Source organism: Ranitomeya variabilis, chromosome 2, assembly GCF_051348905.1.
Source record: "Ranitomeya variabilis isolate aRanVar5 chromosome 2, aRanVar5.hap1, whole genome shotgun sequence".
Lineage (NCBI taxonomy): Eukaryota > Metazoa > Chordata > Amphibia > Anura > Dendrobatidae > Ranitomeya > Ranitomeya variabilis.
Window position 1 is genome coordinate 516,833,621 of NC_135233.1, and position 15,191 is coordinate 516,848,811.

At 37.3% G+C, this 15,191-nt stretch overlaps 13 non-coding genes across 13 annotated transcripts in view; all 13 read left to right on the top strand.

The window, feature by feature from the left end:
- Positions 1 to 28, top strand: part of TRNAS-AGA (transfer RNA serine (anticodon AGA)) — an 82-nt gene extending 54 nt beyond the window's left edge. Inside the window, exon 1 of the tRNA in view lies at positions 1 to 28. This exon is cut by the window's left edge and continues 54 nt beyond it. This is a non-coding gene — a tRNA (tRNA-Ser).
- A 664-nt stretch (positions 29 to 692) lies between these two features.
- On the top strand, positions 693 to 764 carry TRNAQ-CUG (transfer RNA glutamine (anticodon CUG)). The gene has a single exon. It is a non-coding gene; the product is annotated as a tRNA-Gln (tRNA).
- A 967-nt stretch (positions 765 to 1,731) lies between these two features.
- TRNAS-AGA (transfer RNA serine (anticodon AGA)) lies at positions 1,732 to 1,813 on the top strand. The gene has a single exon. It is a non-coding gene; the product is annotated as a tRNA-Ser (tRNA).
- Positions 1,814 to 2,477: 664 nt separating this feature from the next.
- TRNAQ-CUG (transfer RNA glutamine (anticodon CUG)) lies at positions 2,478 to 2,549 on the top strand. Its single transcript has one exon. It is a non-coding gene; the product is annotated as a tRNA-Gln (tRNA).
- A 967-nt stretch (positions 2,550 to 3,516) lies between these two features.
- TRNAS-AGA (transfer RNA serine (anticodon AGA)) lies at positions 3,517 to 3,598 on the top strand. The gene has a single exon. It is a non-coding gene; the product is annotated as a tRNA-Ser (tRNA).
- A 664-nt stretch (positions 3,599 to 4,262) lies between these two features.
- On the top strand, positions 4,263 to 4,334 carry TRNAQ-CUG (transfer RNA glutamine (anticodon CUG)). Its single transcript has one exon. It is a non-coding gene; the product is annotated as a tRNA-Gln (tRNA).
- Positions 4,335 to 6,048: 1,714 nt separating this feature from the next.
- On the top strand, positions 6,049 to 6,120 carry TRNAQ-CUG (transfer RNA glutamine (anticodon CUG)). The gene has a single exon. It is a non-coding gene; the product is annotated as a tRNA-Gln (tRNA).
- A 967-nt stretch (positions 6,121 to 7,087) lies between these two features.
- Positions 7,088 to 7,169, top strand: TRNAS-AGA (transfer RNA serine (anticodon AGA)). Its single transcript has one exon. It is a non-coding gene; the product is annotated as a tRNA-Ser (tRNA).
- Positions 7,170 to 7,833: 664 nt separating this feature from the next.
- On the top strand, positions 7,834 to 7,905 carry TRNAQ-CUG (transfer RNA glutamine (anticodon CUG)). Its single transcript has one exon. It is a non-coding gene; the product is annotated as a tRNA-Gln (tRNA).
- A 1,714-nt stretch (positions 7,906 to 9,619) lies between these two features.
- On the top strand, positions 9,620 to 9,691 carry TRNAQ-CUG (transfer RNA glutamine (anticodon CUG)). Its single transcript has one exon. It is a non-coding gene; the product is annotated as a tRNA-Gln (tRNA).
- A 1,713-nt stretch (positions 9,692 to 11,404) lies between these two features.
- TRNAQ-CUG (transfer RNA glutamine (anticodon CUG)) lies at positions 11,405 to 11,476 on the top strand. The gene has a single exon. It is a non-coding gene; the product is annotated as a tRNA-Gln (tRNA).
- A 1,714-nt stretch (positions 11,477 to 13,190) lies between these two features.
- TRNAQ-CUG (transfer RNA glutamine (anticodon CUG)) lies at positions 13,191 to 13,262 on the top strand. Its single transcript has one exon. It is a non-coding gene; the product is annotated as a tRNA-Gln (tRNA).
- A 1,713-nt stretch (positions 13,263 to 14,975) lies between these two features.
- On the top strand, positions 14,976 to 15,047 carry TRNAQ-CUG (transfer RNA glutamine (anticodon CUG)). The gene has a single exon. It is a non-coding gene; the product is annotated as a tRNA-Gln (tRNA).
- The last annotated feature ends 144 nt before the right edge of the window (positions 15,048 to 15,191 follow it).

Consider the following 15,191-nt stretch of genomic DNA (forward strand, 5'->3'; position numbering starts at 1 on the left):
CGCGCAGGTTCAAATCCTGCCGACTACGAATATGTTCATATAGTTTTTTGACTGATTACCTGAGAAGATAAATTTGCGTGTGTCCTGTTTTATGCCACATGAAGGTGATATGCGAACTTTGGGCAGGGTTTCTAGAACCAGACTGACTTGATTTTTGGATGCATTTTATATAAGCCGATCTGACGCTACATCCCACGTGCGTCATGCCACTAATTAAAAGAAGCGCCATGAGTGCCACCAGGTAAGTGGTGCATCTCCCTCTTTTGTCTAGCAGTTACAGACCACTGCTTTGGCAGATGTACTGAGACATGCACTTTTATTCACAGCAACCTTGAATTATCTCTTGGATAAAACTTTTTACCACACAATGAAAATTTTTTAGCCACTTCTGGATGAACAGCTTTCTAACAGTATAAGTTTTGCAGTTATTTTTTGCTTACCCTTTTTCCAAGTAACAGATCCAACACTCTATTTACTAGCCACTTTTCATCAACATTTAAAACTGTCATTGTTGAGATATCATGGAACTCTTGGCACACTTGTGGAAATAAAGTTTAGGAGATATTAATTTACCTTTGTGTATTAATTGTAGATTTGCACTACAGCTTTAGAGCCTTTTTTCACCATGATTCATGAGTTCATATGTGCTTTTTAGCACAAAAAAACTGCAGCCAGTTATTTTTTGTGCGTGTGGTTCCATGGTGTAATGGTTAGCACTCTGGACTCTGAATCCAGCGATCTGAGTTCAAATCTCAGTGGAACCTGGGCAGCTCTTTGTACATGTGTTTCAGTTTTTGCACTTACACTGAGTTCTCCTGTGCCAAAGGTTTAACATAAAAAGATAAAAAGAGAAAGTTAAAATCAACATGCAAAACAAAGATTTGAATGTTCCAAGCATCCATGGAGTGATCACTTTGAGTTCTATGGCCAAATCTACCTTTAAAGCAGGATTACGGAAACTTTAAATTGACTTTAAGTTACAGCACTCTTACGAACTGTGTCACGCAAAGCAACCATACCCTATGATTTATGTCAATGTTCACATAACACTTTTTCCAGGTGTATGAAACTGACAAGGATTTGAAGTTGAAATGGCTTCAGGAAATGTTGGCGTTTTCTTCCTGAATCATCTTTTCTTGTGTTTTTCAGAATTTCCTACAGCGGTTTGTAAGCATTTTTGGTGGTGTTTCTCTAAAATTATTTTGGGCATCTTTTGAGTCTGTTTTTGTGGCTTTTCTTTGTAGCTCACAAAATGCACCAAAAGTCTCTCAGGAACATTGAAGGAGTTTTCCTAACCTTGCCATTGAATTGTATTATAAGTATGGAGCTCTTCTAAATGAAAAACAGCTGAAGAATGATATGCTTATTTTAGTTAACCGCTTGGCATTTTTGGAAACTTGATGTGGTTAAAAGACGCCCAAAAGCCTGATCATATGAACAGCAAGTCTTTTTTACGTGGAAATTAATTTGTTCAGTGTTTTCAGCATTTTCAGAGTAATTTTCAGGATGTTTTTGGAATGGACCCACTCCAAATCCGCCTTATAAAGAGGTAAAAGTCTTAAACTGTGCATGATTCCCATTGATGATGACTTTAAATCAGATTTTTACATTTTACTGGGACCTGGAAATTTGTTTCTATTTTCTGAGATGTTTTCCAGAGGGATAATCACTGATCTTGATCATGGTGCTATAAGAAAAGGTGTTTGATTCTCATCAAAGATCAATGTCTGAGTAGTCGTGGCCGAGTGGTTAAGGCGATGGACTAGAAATCCATTGGGGTTTCCCCGCGCAGGTTCAAATCCTGCCGACTACGAATATGTTGATATAGTTTTTTGACTGATTACCTGAGAAGATAAATTTGCGTGTGTCCTGTTTTATGCCACATGAAGGTGATATGCGAACTTTGGGCAGGGTTTCTAGAACCAGACTGACTTGATTTTTGGATGCATTTTATATAAGCCGATCTGACGCTACATCCCACGTGCGTCATGCCACTAATTAAAAGAAGCGCCATGAGTGCCACCAGGTAAGTGGTGCATCTCCCTCTTTTGTCTAGCAGTTACAGACCACTGCTGTGGCAGATGTACTGAGACATGCACTTTTATTCACAGCAACCTTGAATTATCTCTTGGATAAAACTTTTTACCACACAATGAAAATTTTTTAGCCACTTCTGGATGAACAGCTTTCTAACAGTATAAGTTTTGCAGTTATTTTTTTCTTACCCTTTTTCCAAGTAACAGATCCAACACTCTATTTACTAGCCACTTTTCATCAACATTTAAAACTGTCATTGTTGAGATATCATGGAACTCTTGGCACACTTGTGGAAATAAAGTTTAGGAGATATTAATTTACCATTGTGTATTAATTGTAGATTTGCACTACAGCTTTAGAGCCTTTTTTCACCATGATTCATGAGTTCATATGTGCTTTTTAGCACAAAAAAACTGCAGCCAGTTATTTTTTGTGCATGTGGTTCCATGGTGTAATGGTTAGCACTCTGGACTCTGAATCCAGCGATCTGAGTTCAAATCTCAGTAGAAACTGGGCAGCTCTTTGTACATGTGTTTCAGTTTTTGCACTTGCACTGAGTTCTCCTGTGCCAAAGGTTTAACATAAAAAGATAAAAAGAGAAAGTTAAAATCAACATGCAAAACAAAGATTTGAATGTTCCAAGCATCCATGGATTGATCACTTTGAGTTCTATGGCCAAATCTACCTTTAAAGCAGGATTACGGAAACTTAAAATTGACTTTAAGTTACAGCACTCTTACGAACTGTGTCACGCAAAGCAACCATACCCTTTGATTTATGTCAATGTTCACATAACACTTTTTCCAGGTGTATGAAACTGACAAGGATTTGAAGCTGAAATGGCTTCAGATAATGTTGGTGTTTTCTTCCTGAATCATCTTTTCTTGTGTTTTTCAGAATTTCCTACAGCGGTTTGTAAACATTTTTGGTGGTGTTTTTCTAAAATTATTTTGGGCATCTTTTGAGTCTGTTTTTGTGGCTTTTCTTTGTAGCTCACAAAATGCACCAAAAGTCTCTCAGGAACCTTGAAGGAGTTTTCCTAACCTTGCCATTGAATTGTATTATAAGTATGGAGCTCTTCTAAATGAAAAACACCTGAAAAATGACATGCTTATTTTAGTTAACCGCTTGGCATTTTTGGAAACTTGATGTGGTTAAAAGACGCCCAAAAGCCTGATCATATGAACAGCAAGTCTTTTTTACGTGGAAATTAATTTGTTCAGTGTTTTCAGCATTTTCAGAGTAATTTTCAGGATGTTTTTGGAATGGACCCACTCCAAATCCGCCTTATAAAGAGGTAAAAGTCTTAAACTGTGCATGATTTCCATTGATGATGACTTTAAATCAGATTTTTACATTTTACTGGGACCTGGAAATTTGTTTCTATTTTCTGAGATGTTTTCCAGAGGGATAATCACTGATCTTGATCATGGTGCTATAAGAAAAGGTGTTTGATTCTCATCAAAAATCAACGTCTGAGTAGTCGTGGCCGAGTGGTTAAGGCGATGGACTAGAAATCCATTGGGGTTTCCCCGCGCAGGTTCAAATCCTGCCGACTACGAATATGTTCATATAGTTTTTTGACTGATTACCTGAGAAGATAAATTTGCGTGTGTCCTGTTTTATGCCACATGAAGGTGATATGCGAACTTTGGGCAGGGTTTCTAGAACCAGACTGACTTGATTTTTGGATGCATTTTATATAAGCCGATCTGACGCTACATCCCACGTGCGTCATGCCACTAATTAAAAGAAGCGCCATGAGTGCCACCAGGTAAGTGGTGCATCTCCCTCTTTTGTCTAGCAGTTACAGACCACTGCTTTGGCAGATGTACTGAGACATGCACTTTTATTCACAGCAACCTTCAATTATCTCTTGGATAAAACATTTTACCACACAATGAAAATTTTTTAGCCACTTCTGGATGAACAGCTTTCTAACAGTATAAGTTTTGCAGTTATTTTTTTCTTACCCTTTTTCCAAGTAACAGATCCAACGCTCTATTTACTAGCCACTTTTCATCAACATTTAAAACTGTCATTGTTGAGATATCATGGAACTCTTGGCACACTTGTGGAAATAAAGTTTAGGAGATATTAATTTACCATTGTGTATTAATTGTAGATTTGCACTACAGCTTTAGAGCCTTTTTTCACCATGATTCATGAGTTCATATGTGCTTTTTAGCACAAAAAAACTGCAGCCAGTTATTTTTTGTGCGTGTGATTCCATGGTGTAATGGTTAGCACTCTGGACTCTGAATCCAGCGATCTGAGTTCAAATCTCAGTGGAACCTGGGCAGCTCTTTGTACATGTGTTTCAGTTTTTGCACTTACACTGAGTTCTCCTGTGCCAAAGGTTTAACATAAAAAGATAAAAAGAGAAAGTTAAAATCAACATGCAAAACAAAGATTTGAATGTTCCAAGCATCCATGGAGTGATCACTTTGAGTTCTATGGCCAAATCTACCTTTAAAGCAGGATTACGGAAACTTAAAATTGACTTTAAGTTACAGCACTCTTACGAACTGTGTCACGCAAAGCAACCATACCCTATGATTTATGTCAATGTTCACATGACACTTTTTCCAGGTGTATGAAACTGACAAGGATTTGAAGCTGAAATGGCTTCAGGAAATGTTGGCGTTTTCTTCCTGAATCATCTTTTCTTGTGTTTTTCAGAATTTCCTACAGCAGTTTGTAAACATTTTTGGTGGTGTTTTTCTAAAATTATTTTGGGCATCTTTTGAGTCTGTTTTTGTGGCTTTTCTTTGTAGCTCACAAAATGCACCAAAAGTCTCTCAGGAACCTTGAAGGAGTTTTCCTTACCTTGCCATTGAATTGTATTATAAGTATGGAGCTCTTCTAAATGAAAAACACCTGAAAAATGATATGCTTATTTTAGTTAACCGCTTGGCATTTTTGGAAACTTGATGTGGTTAAAAGACGCCCAAAAGCCTGATCATATGAACAGCAAGTCTTTTTTACGTGGAAATTAATTTGTTCAGTGTTTTCAGCATTTTCAGAGTAATTTTCAGGATGTTTTTGGAATGGACCCACTCCAAATCCGCCTTATAAAGAGGTAAAAGTCTTAAACTGTGCATGATTTCCATTGATGATGACTTTAAATCAGATTTTTACATTTTACTGGGACCTGGAAATTTGTCTCTATTTTCTGAGATGTTTTCCAGAGGGATAATCACTGATCTTGATCATGGTGCTATAAGAAAAGGTGTTTGATTCTCATCAAAAATCAACGTCTGAGTAGTCGTGGCCGAGTGGTTAAGGCGATGGACTAGATAATCCATTGGGGTTTCCCCACGCAGGTTCAAATTCTGCCGTCTACGAATATGTTCATATAGTTTTTTGACTGATTACCTGAGAAGATAAATTTGCGTGTGTCCTGTTTTATGCCACATGAAGGTGATGTGCGAACTTTGGGCAGGGTTTCTAGAACCAGACTGACTTGATTTTTGGATGCATTTTATATAAGCCGATCTGACGCTACATCCCACGTGCGTCATGCCACTAATTAAAAGAAGCGCCATGAGTGCCACCAGGTAAGTGGTGCATCTCCCTCTTTTGTCTAGCAGTTACAGACCACTGCTTTGGCAGATGTACTGAGACATGCACTTTTATTCACAGCAACCTTCAATTATCTCTTGGATAAAACTTATTACCACACAATGAAAATTTTTTAGCCACTTCTGGATGAACAGCTTTCTAACAGTATAAGTTTTGCAGTTATTTTTTTCTTACCCTTTTTCCAAGTAACAGATCCAACACTCTATTTACTAGCCACTTTTCATCAACATTTAAAACTGTCATTGTTGAGATATCATGGAACTCTTGGCACACTTGTGGAAATAAAGTTTAGGAGATATTAATTTACCATTGTGTATTAATTGTAGATTTGCACTACAGCTTTAGAGCCTTTTTTCACCATGATTCATGAGTTCATATGTGCTTTTTAGCACAAAAAAACTGCAGCCAGTTATTTCTTGTGCGTGTGGTTCCATGGTGTAATGGTTAGCACTCTGGACTCTGAATCCAGCGATCTGAGTTCAAATCTCAGTGGAACCTGGGCAGCTCTTTGTACATGTGTTTCAGTTTTTGCACTTACACTGAGTTCTCCTGTGCCAAAGGTTTAACATAAAAAGATAAAAAGAGAAAGTTAAAATCAACATGCAAAACAAAGATTTGAATGTTCCAAGCGTCCATGGAGTGATCACTTTGAGTTCTATGGCCAAATCTACCTTTAAAGCAGGATTACGGAAACTTAAAATTGACTTTAAGTTACAGCATTCTTACGAACTGTGTCACGCAAAGCAACCATACCCTATGATTTATGTCAATGTTCACATAACACTTTTTCCAGGTGTATGAAACTGACAAGGATTTGAAGCTGAAATGGCTTCAGGAAATGTTGGCATTTTCTTCCTGAATCATCTTTTCTTGTGTTTTTCAGAATTTCCTACAGCGGTTTGTAAACATTTTTGGTGGTGTTTTTCTAAAATTATTTTGGGCATCTTTTGAGTCTGTTTTTGTGGCTTTTCTTTGTAGCTCACAAAATGCACCAAAAGTCTCTCAGGAACCTTGAAGGAGTTTTCCTAACCTTGCCATTGAATTGTATTATAAGTATGGAGCTCTTCTAAATGAAAAACGCCTGAAAAATGATATGCTTATTTTAGTTAACCGCTTGGCATTTTTGGAAACTTGATGTGGTTAAAAGACGCCCAAAAGCCTGATCATATGAACAGCAAGTCTTTTTTACGTGGAAATTAATTTGTTCAGTGTTTTCAGCATTTTCAGAGTAATTTTCAGGATGTTTTTGGAATGGACCCACTCCAAATCCGCCTTATAAAGAGGTAAAAGTCTTAAACTGTGCATGATTTCCATTGATGATGACTTTAAATCAGATTTTTACATTTTACTGGGACCTGGAAATTTGTTTCTATTTTCTGAGATGTTTTCCAGAGGGATAATCACTGATCTTGATCATGGTGCTATAAGAAAAGGTGTTTGATTCTCATCAAAAATCAACGTCTGAGTAGTCGTGGCCGAGTGGTTAAGGCGATGGACTAGAAATCCATTGGGGTTTCCCCGCGCAGGTTCAAATCCTGCCGACTACGAATATGTTCATATAGTTTTTTGACTGATTACCTGAGAAGATAAATTTGCGTGTGTCCTGTTTTATGCCACATGAAGGTGATATGCGAACTTTGGGCAGGGTTTCTAGAACCAGACTGACTTGATTTTTGGATGCATTTTAGATAAGCCGATCTGACGCTACATCCCACGTGCGTCATGCCACTAATTAAAAGAAGCGCCATGAGTGCCACCAGGTAAGTGGTGCATCTCCCTCTTTTGTCTAGCAGTTACAGACCACTGCTTTGGCAGATGTACTGAGACATGCACTTTTATTCACAGCAACCTTCAATTATCTCTTGCATAAAACTTTTTACCACACAATGAAATTTTTTTAGCCACTTCTGGATGAACAGCTTTCTAACAGTATAAGTTTTGCAGTTATTTTTTTCTTACCCTTTTTCCAAGTAACAGATCCAACACTCTATTTACTAGCCACTTTTCATCAACATTTAAAACTGTCATTGTTGAGATATCATGGAACTCTTGGCACACTTGTGGAAATAAAGTTTAGGAGATATTAATTTACCATTGTGTATTAATTGTAGATTTGCACTACAGCTTTAGAGCCTTTTTTCACCATGATTCATGAGTTCATATGTGCTTTTCAGCACAAAAAAACTGCAGCCAGTTATTTTTTGTGCATGTGGTTCCATGGTGTAATGGTTAGCACTCTGGACTCTGAATTCAGTGATCTGAGTTCAAATCTCAGTAGAACCTAGGCAGCTCTTTGTACATGTGTTTCAGTTTTTGCACTTACACTGAGTTCTCCTGTGCCAAAGGTTTAACATAAAAAGATAAAAAGAGAAAGTTAAAATCAACATGCAAAACAAAGATTTGAATGTTCCAAGCATCCATGGATTGATCACTTTGAGTTCTGTGGCCAAATCTACCTTTAAAGCAGGATTACGGAAACTTAAAATTGACTTTAAGTTACAGCACTCTTACGAACTGTGTCACGCAAAGCAACCATACCCTTTGATTTATGTCAATGTTCACATAACACTTTTTCCAGGTGTATGAAACTGACAAGGATTTGAAGCTGAAATGGCTTCAGGAAATGTTGGCGTTTTCTTCCTGAATCATCTTTTCTTGTGTTTTTCAGAATTTCCTACAGCAGTTTGTAAACATTTTTGGTGGTGTTTTTCTAAAATTATTTTGGGCATCTTTTGAGTCTGTTTTTGTGGCTTTTCTTTGTAGCTCACAAAATGCACCAAAAGTCTCTCAGGAACCTTGAAGGAGTTTTCCTTACCTTGCCATTGAATTGTATTATAAGTATGGAGCTCTTCTAAATGAAAAACACCTGAAAAATGATATGCTTATTTTAGTTAACCGCTTGGCATTTTTGGAAACTTGATGTGGTTAAAAGACGCCCAAAAGCCTGATCATATGAACAGCAAGTCTTTTTTACGTGGAAATTAATTTGTTCAGTGTTTTCAGCATTTTCAGAGTAATTTTCAGGATGTTTTTGGAATGGACCCACTCCAAATCCGCCTTATAAAGAGGTAAAAGTCTTAAACTGTGCATGATTTCCATTGATGATGACTTTAAATCAGATTTTTACATTTTACTGGGACCTGGAAATTTGTTTCTATTTTCTGAGATGTTTTCCAGAGGGATAATCACTGATCTTGATCATGGTGCTATAAGAAAAGGTGTTTGATTCTCATCAAAAACCAACATCTGAGTAGTCGTGGCCGAGTGGTTAAGGCGATGGACTAGATAATCCATTGGGGTTTCCCTGCGCAGGTTCAAATCCTGCCGTCTACGAATATGTTCATATAGTTTTTTGACTGATTACCTGAGAAGATAAATTTGCGTGTGTCCTGTTTTATGCCACATGAAGGTGATGTGCGAACTTTGGGCAGGGTTTCTAGAACCAGACTGACTTGATTTTTGGATGCATTTTATATAAGCCGATCTGACGCTACATCCCACGTGCGTCATGCCACTAATTAAAAGAAGCGCCATGAGTGCCACCAGGTAAGTGGTGCATCTCCCTCTTTTGTCTAGCAGTTACAGACCACTGCTTTGGCAGATGTACTGAGACATGCACTTTTATTCACAGCAACCTTCAATTATCTCTTGGATAAAACTTTTTACCACACAATGAAAATTTTTTAGCCACTTCTGGATGAACAGCTTTCTAACAGTATAAGTTTTGCAGTTATTTTTTTCTTACCCTTTTTCCAAGTAACAGATCCAACACTCTATTTACTAGCCACTTTTCATCAACATTTAAAACTGTCATTGTTGAGATATCATGGAACTCTTGGCACACTTGTGGAAATAAAGTTTAGGAGATATTAATTTACCATTGTGTATTAATTGTAGATTTGCACTACAGCTTTAGAGCCTTTTTTCACCATGATTCATGAGTTCATATGTGCTTTTTAGCACAAAAAAACTGCAGCCAGTTATTTTTTGTGCGTGTGATTCCATGGTGTAATGGTTAGCACTCTGGACTCTGAATCCAGTGATCTGAGTTCAAATCTCAGTGGAACCTGGGCAGCTCTTTGTACATGTGTTTCAGTTTTTGCACTTACACTGAGTTCTCCTGTGCCAAAGGTTTAACATAAAAAGATAAAAAGAGAAAGTTAAAATCAACATGCAAAACAAAGATTTGAATATTCCAAGCATCCATGGAGTGATCACTTTGAGTTCTATGGCCAAATCTACCTTTAAAGCAGGATTACGGAAACTTAAAATTGACTTTAACTTACAGCACTCTTACGAACTGTGTCACGCAAAGCAACCATACCCTTTGATTTATGTCAATGTTCACATGACACTTTTTCCAGGTGTATGAAACTGACAAGGATTTGAAGCTGAAATGGCTTCAGGAAATGTTGGCGTTTTCTTCCTGAATCATCTTTTCTTGTGTTTTTCAGAATTTCCTACAGCAGTTTGTAAACATTTTTGGTGGTGTTTTTCTAAAATTATTTTGGGCATCTTTTGAGTCTGTTTTTGTGGCTTTTCTTTGTAGCTCACAAAATGCACCAAAAGTCTCTCAGGAACCTTGAAGGAGTTTTCCTTACCTTGCCATTGAATTGTATTATAAGTATGGAGCTCTTCTAAATGAAAAACGCCTGAAAAATGATATGCTTATTTTAGTTAACCGCTTGGCATTTTTGGAAACTTGATGTGGTTAAAAGACGCCCAAAAGCCTGATCATATGAACAGCAAGTCTTTTTTACGTGGAAATTAATTTGTTCAGTGTTTTCAGCATTTTCAGAGTAATTTTCAGGATGTTTTTGGAATGGACCCACTCCAAATCCGCCTTATAAAGAGGTAAAAGTCTTAAACTGTGCATGATTTCCATTGATGATGACTTTAAATCAGATTTTTACATTTTACTGGGACCTGGAAATTTGTTTCTATTTTCTGAGATGTTTTCCAGAGGGATAATCACTGATCTTGATCATGGTGCTATAAGAAAAGGTGTTTGATTCTCATCAAAAATCAACGTCTGAGTAGTCGTGGCCGAGTGGTTAAGGCGATGGACTAGAAATCCATTAGGGTTTCCCCGTGCAGGTTCAAATCCTGCCGTCTACAAATATGTTCATATAGTTTTTTGACTGATTACCTGAGAAGATAAATTTGCGTGTGTCCTGTTTTATGCCACATGAAGGTGATATGCGAACTTTGGGCAGGGTTTCTAGAACCAGACTGACTTGATTTTTGGATGCATTTTAGATAAGCCGATCTGACGCTACATCCCACGTGCGTCATGCCACTAATTAAAAGAAGCACCATGAGTGCCACCAGGTAAGTGGTGCATCTCCCTCTTTTGTCTAGCAGTTACAGACCACTGCTTTGGCAGATGTACTGAGACATGCACTTTTATTCACAGCAACCTTCAATTATCTCTTGGATAAAACTTTTTACCACACAATGAAATTTTTTTAGCCACTTCTGGATGAACAGCTTTCTAACAGTATAAGTTTTGCAGTTATTTTTTTCTTACCCTTTTTCCAAGTAACAGATCCAACACTCTATTTACTAGCCACTTTTCATCAACATTTAAAACTGTCATTGTTGAGATATCATGGAACTCTTGGCACACTTGTGGAAATAAAGTTTAGGAGATATTAATTTACCATTGTGTATTAATTGTAGATTTGCACTACAGCTTTAGAGCCTTTTTTCACCATGATTCATGAGTTCATATGTGCTTTTTAGCACAAAAAAACTGCAGCCAGTTATTTTTTGTGCATGTGGTTCCATGGTGTAATGGTTAGCACTCTGGACTCTGAATCCAGCGATCTGAGTTCAAATCTCAGTAGAACCTGGGCAGCTCTTTGTACATGTGTTTCAGTTTTTGCACTTACACTGAGTTCTCCTGTGCCAAAGGTTTAACATAAAAAGATAAAAAGAGAAAGTTAAAATCAACATGCAAAACAAAGATTTGAATGTTCCAAGCATCCATGGATTGATCACTTTGAGTTCTATGGCCAAATCTACCTTTAAAGCAGGATTACGGAAACTTAAAATTGACTTTAAGTTACAGCACTCTTACGAACTGTGTCACGCAAAGCAACCATACCCTTTGATTTATGTCAATGTTCACATAACACTTTTTCCAGGTGTATGAAACTGACAAGGATTTGAAGCTGAAATGGCTTCAGGAAATGTTGGCGTTTTCTTCCTGAATCATCTTTTCTTGTGTTTTTCAGAATTTCCTACAGCAGTTTGTAAACATTTTTGGTGGTGTTTTTCTAAAATTATTTTGGGCATCTTTTGAGTCTGTTTTTGTGGCTTTTCTTTGTAGCTCACAAAATGCACCAAAAGTCTCTCAGGAACCTTGAAGGAGTTTTCCTTACCTTGCCATTGAATTGTATTATAAGTATGGAGCTCTTCTAAATGAAAAACACCTGAAAAATGATATGCTTATTTTAGTTAACCGCTTGGCATTTTTGGAAACTTGATGTGGTTAAAAGACGCCCAAAAGCCTGATCATATGAACAGCAAGTCTTTTTTACGTGGAAATTAATTTGTTCAGTGTTTTCAGCATTTTCAGAGTAATTTTCAGGATGTTTTTGGAATGGACCCACTCCAAATCCGCCTTATAAAGAGGTAAAAGTCTTAAACTGTGCATGATTTCCATTGATGATGACTTTAAATCAGATTTTTACATTTTACTGGGACCTGGAAATTTGTTTCTATTTTCTGAGATGTTTTCCAGAGGGATAATCACTGATCTTGATCATGGTGCTATAAGAAAAGGTGTTTGATTCTCATCAAAAACCAACGTCTGAGTAGTCGTGGCCGAGTGGTTAAGGCGATGGACTAGATAATCCATTGGGGTTTCCCTGCGCAGGTTCAAATCCTGCCGTCTACGAATATGTTCATATAGTTTTTTGACTGATTACCTGAGAAGATAAATTTGCGTGTGTCCTGTTTTATGCCACATGAAGGTGATGTGCGAACTTTGGGCAGGGTTTCTAGAACCAGACTGACTTGATTTTTGGATGCATTTTATATAAGCCGATCTGACGCTACATCCCACGTGCGTCATGCCACTAATTAAAAGAAGCGCCATGAGTGCCACCAGGTAAGTGGTGCATCTCCCTCTTTTGTCTAGCAGTTACAGACCACTGCTTTGGCAGATGTACTGAGACATGCACTTTTATTCACAGCAACCTTCAATTATCTCTTGGATAAAACTTTTTACCACACAATGAAAATTTTTTAGCCACTTCTGGATGAACAGCTTTCTAACAGTATAAGTTTTGCAGTTATTTTTTTCTTACCCTTTTTCCAAGTAACAGATCCAACACTCTATTTACTAGCCACTTTTCATCAACATTTAAAACTGTCATTGTTGAGATATCATGGAACTCTTGGCACACTTGTGGAAATAAAGTTTAGGAGATATTAATTTACCATTGTGTATTAATTGTAGATTTGCACTACAGCTTTAGAGCCTTTTTTCACCATGATTCATGAGTTCATATGTGCTTTTTAGCACAAAAAAACTGCAGCCAGTTATTTTTTGTGCGTGTGATTCCATGGTGTAATGGTTAGCACTCTGGACTCTGAATCCAGCGATCTGAGTTCAAATCTCAGTGGAACCTGGGCAGCTCTTTGTACATGTGTTTCAGTTTTTGCACTTACACTGAGTTCTCCTGTGCCAAAGGTTTAACATAAAAAGATAAAAAGAGAAAGTTAAAATCAACATGCAAAACAAAGATTTGAATGTTCCAAGCATCCATGGAGTGATCACTTTGAGTTCTATGGCCAAATCTACCTTTAAAGCAGGATTACGGAAACTTAAAATTGACTTTAAGTTACAGCACTCTTACGAACTGTGTCACGCAAAGCAACCATACCCTTTGATTTATGTCAATGTTCACATGACACTTTTTCCAGGTGTATGAAACTGACAAGGATTTGAAGCTGAAATGGCTTCAGGAAATGTTGGCGTTTTCTTCCTGAATCATCTTTTCTTGTGTTTTTCAGAATTTCCTACAGCAGTTTGTAAACATTTTTGGTGGTGTTTTTCTAAAATTATTTTGGGCATCTTTTGAGTCTGTTTTTGTGGCTTTTCTTTGTAGCTCACAAAATGCACCAAAAGTCTCTCAGGAACCTTGAAGGAGTTTTCCTTACCTTGCCATTGAATTGTATTATAAGTATGGAGCTCTTCTAAATGAAAAACGCCTGAAAAATGATATGCTTATTTTAGTTAACCGCTTGGCATTTTTGGAAACTTGATGTGGTTAAAAGACGCCCAAAAGCCTGATCATATGAACAGCAAGTCTTTTTTACGTGGAAATTAATTTGTTCAGTGTTTTCAGCATTTTCAGAGTAATTTTCAGGATGTTTTTGGAATGGACCCACTCCAAATCCGCCTTATAAAGAGGTAAAAGTCTTAAACTGTGCATGATTTCCATTGATGATGACTTTAAATCAGATTTTTACATTTTACTGGGACCTGGAAATTTGTTTCTATTTTCTGAGATGTTTTCCAGAGGGATAATCACTGATCTTGATCATGGTGCTATAAGAAAAGGTGTTTGATTCTCATCAAAAATCAACGTCTGAGTAGTCGTGGCCGAGTGGTTAAGGCGATGGACTAGAAATCCATTAGGGTTTCCCCGTGCAGGTTCAAATCCTGCCGTCTACGAATATGTTCATATAGTTTTTTGACTGATTACCTGAGAAGATAAATTTGCGTGTGTCCTGTTTTATGCCACATGAAGGTGATATGCGAACTTTGGGCAGGGTTTCTAGAACCAGACTGACTTGATTTTTGGATGCATTTTAGATAAGCCGATCTGACGCTACATCCCACGTGCGTCATGCCACTAATTAAAAGAAGCACCATGAGTGCCACCAGGTAAGTGGTGCATCTCCCTCTTTTGTCTAGCAGTTACAGACCACTGCTTTGGCAGATGTACTGAGACATGCACTTTTATTCACAGCAACCTTCAATTATCTCTTGGATAAAACTTTTTACCACACAATGAAATTTTTTTAGCCACTTCTGGATGAACAGCTTTCTAACAGTATAAGTTTTGCAGTTATTTTTTTCTTACCCTTTTTCCAAGTAACAGATCCAACACTCTATTTACTAGCCACTTTTCATCAACATTTAAAACTGTCATTGTTGAGATATCATGGAACTCTTGGCACACTTGTGGAAATAAAGTTTAGGAGATATTAATTTACCATTGTGTATTAATTGTAGATTTGCACTACAGCTTTAGAGCCTTTTTTCACCATGATTCATGAGTTCATATGTGCTTTTTAGCACAAAAAAACTGCAGCCAGTTATTTTTTGTGCATGTGGTTCCATGGTGTAATGGTTAGCACTCTGGACTCTGAATCCAGCGATCTGAGTTCAAATCTCAGTAGAACCTGGGCAGCTCTTTGTACATGTGTTTCAGTTTTTGCACTTACACTGAGTTCTCCTGTGCCAAAGGTTTAACATAAAAAGATAAAAAGAGAAAGTTAAAATCAACATGCAAAACAAAGATTTGAATGTTCCAAGCATCCATGGATTG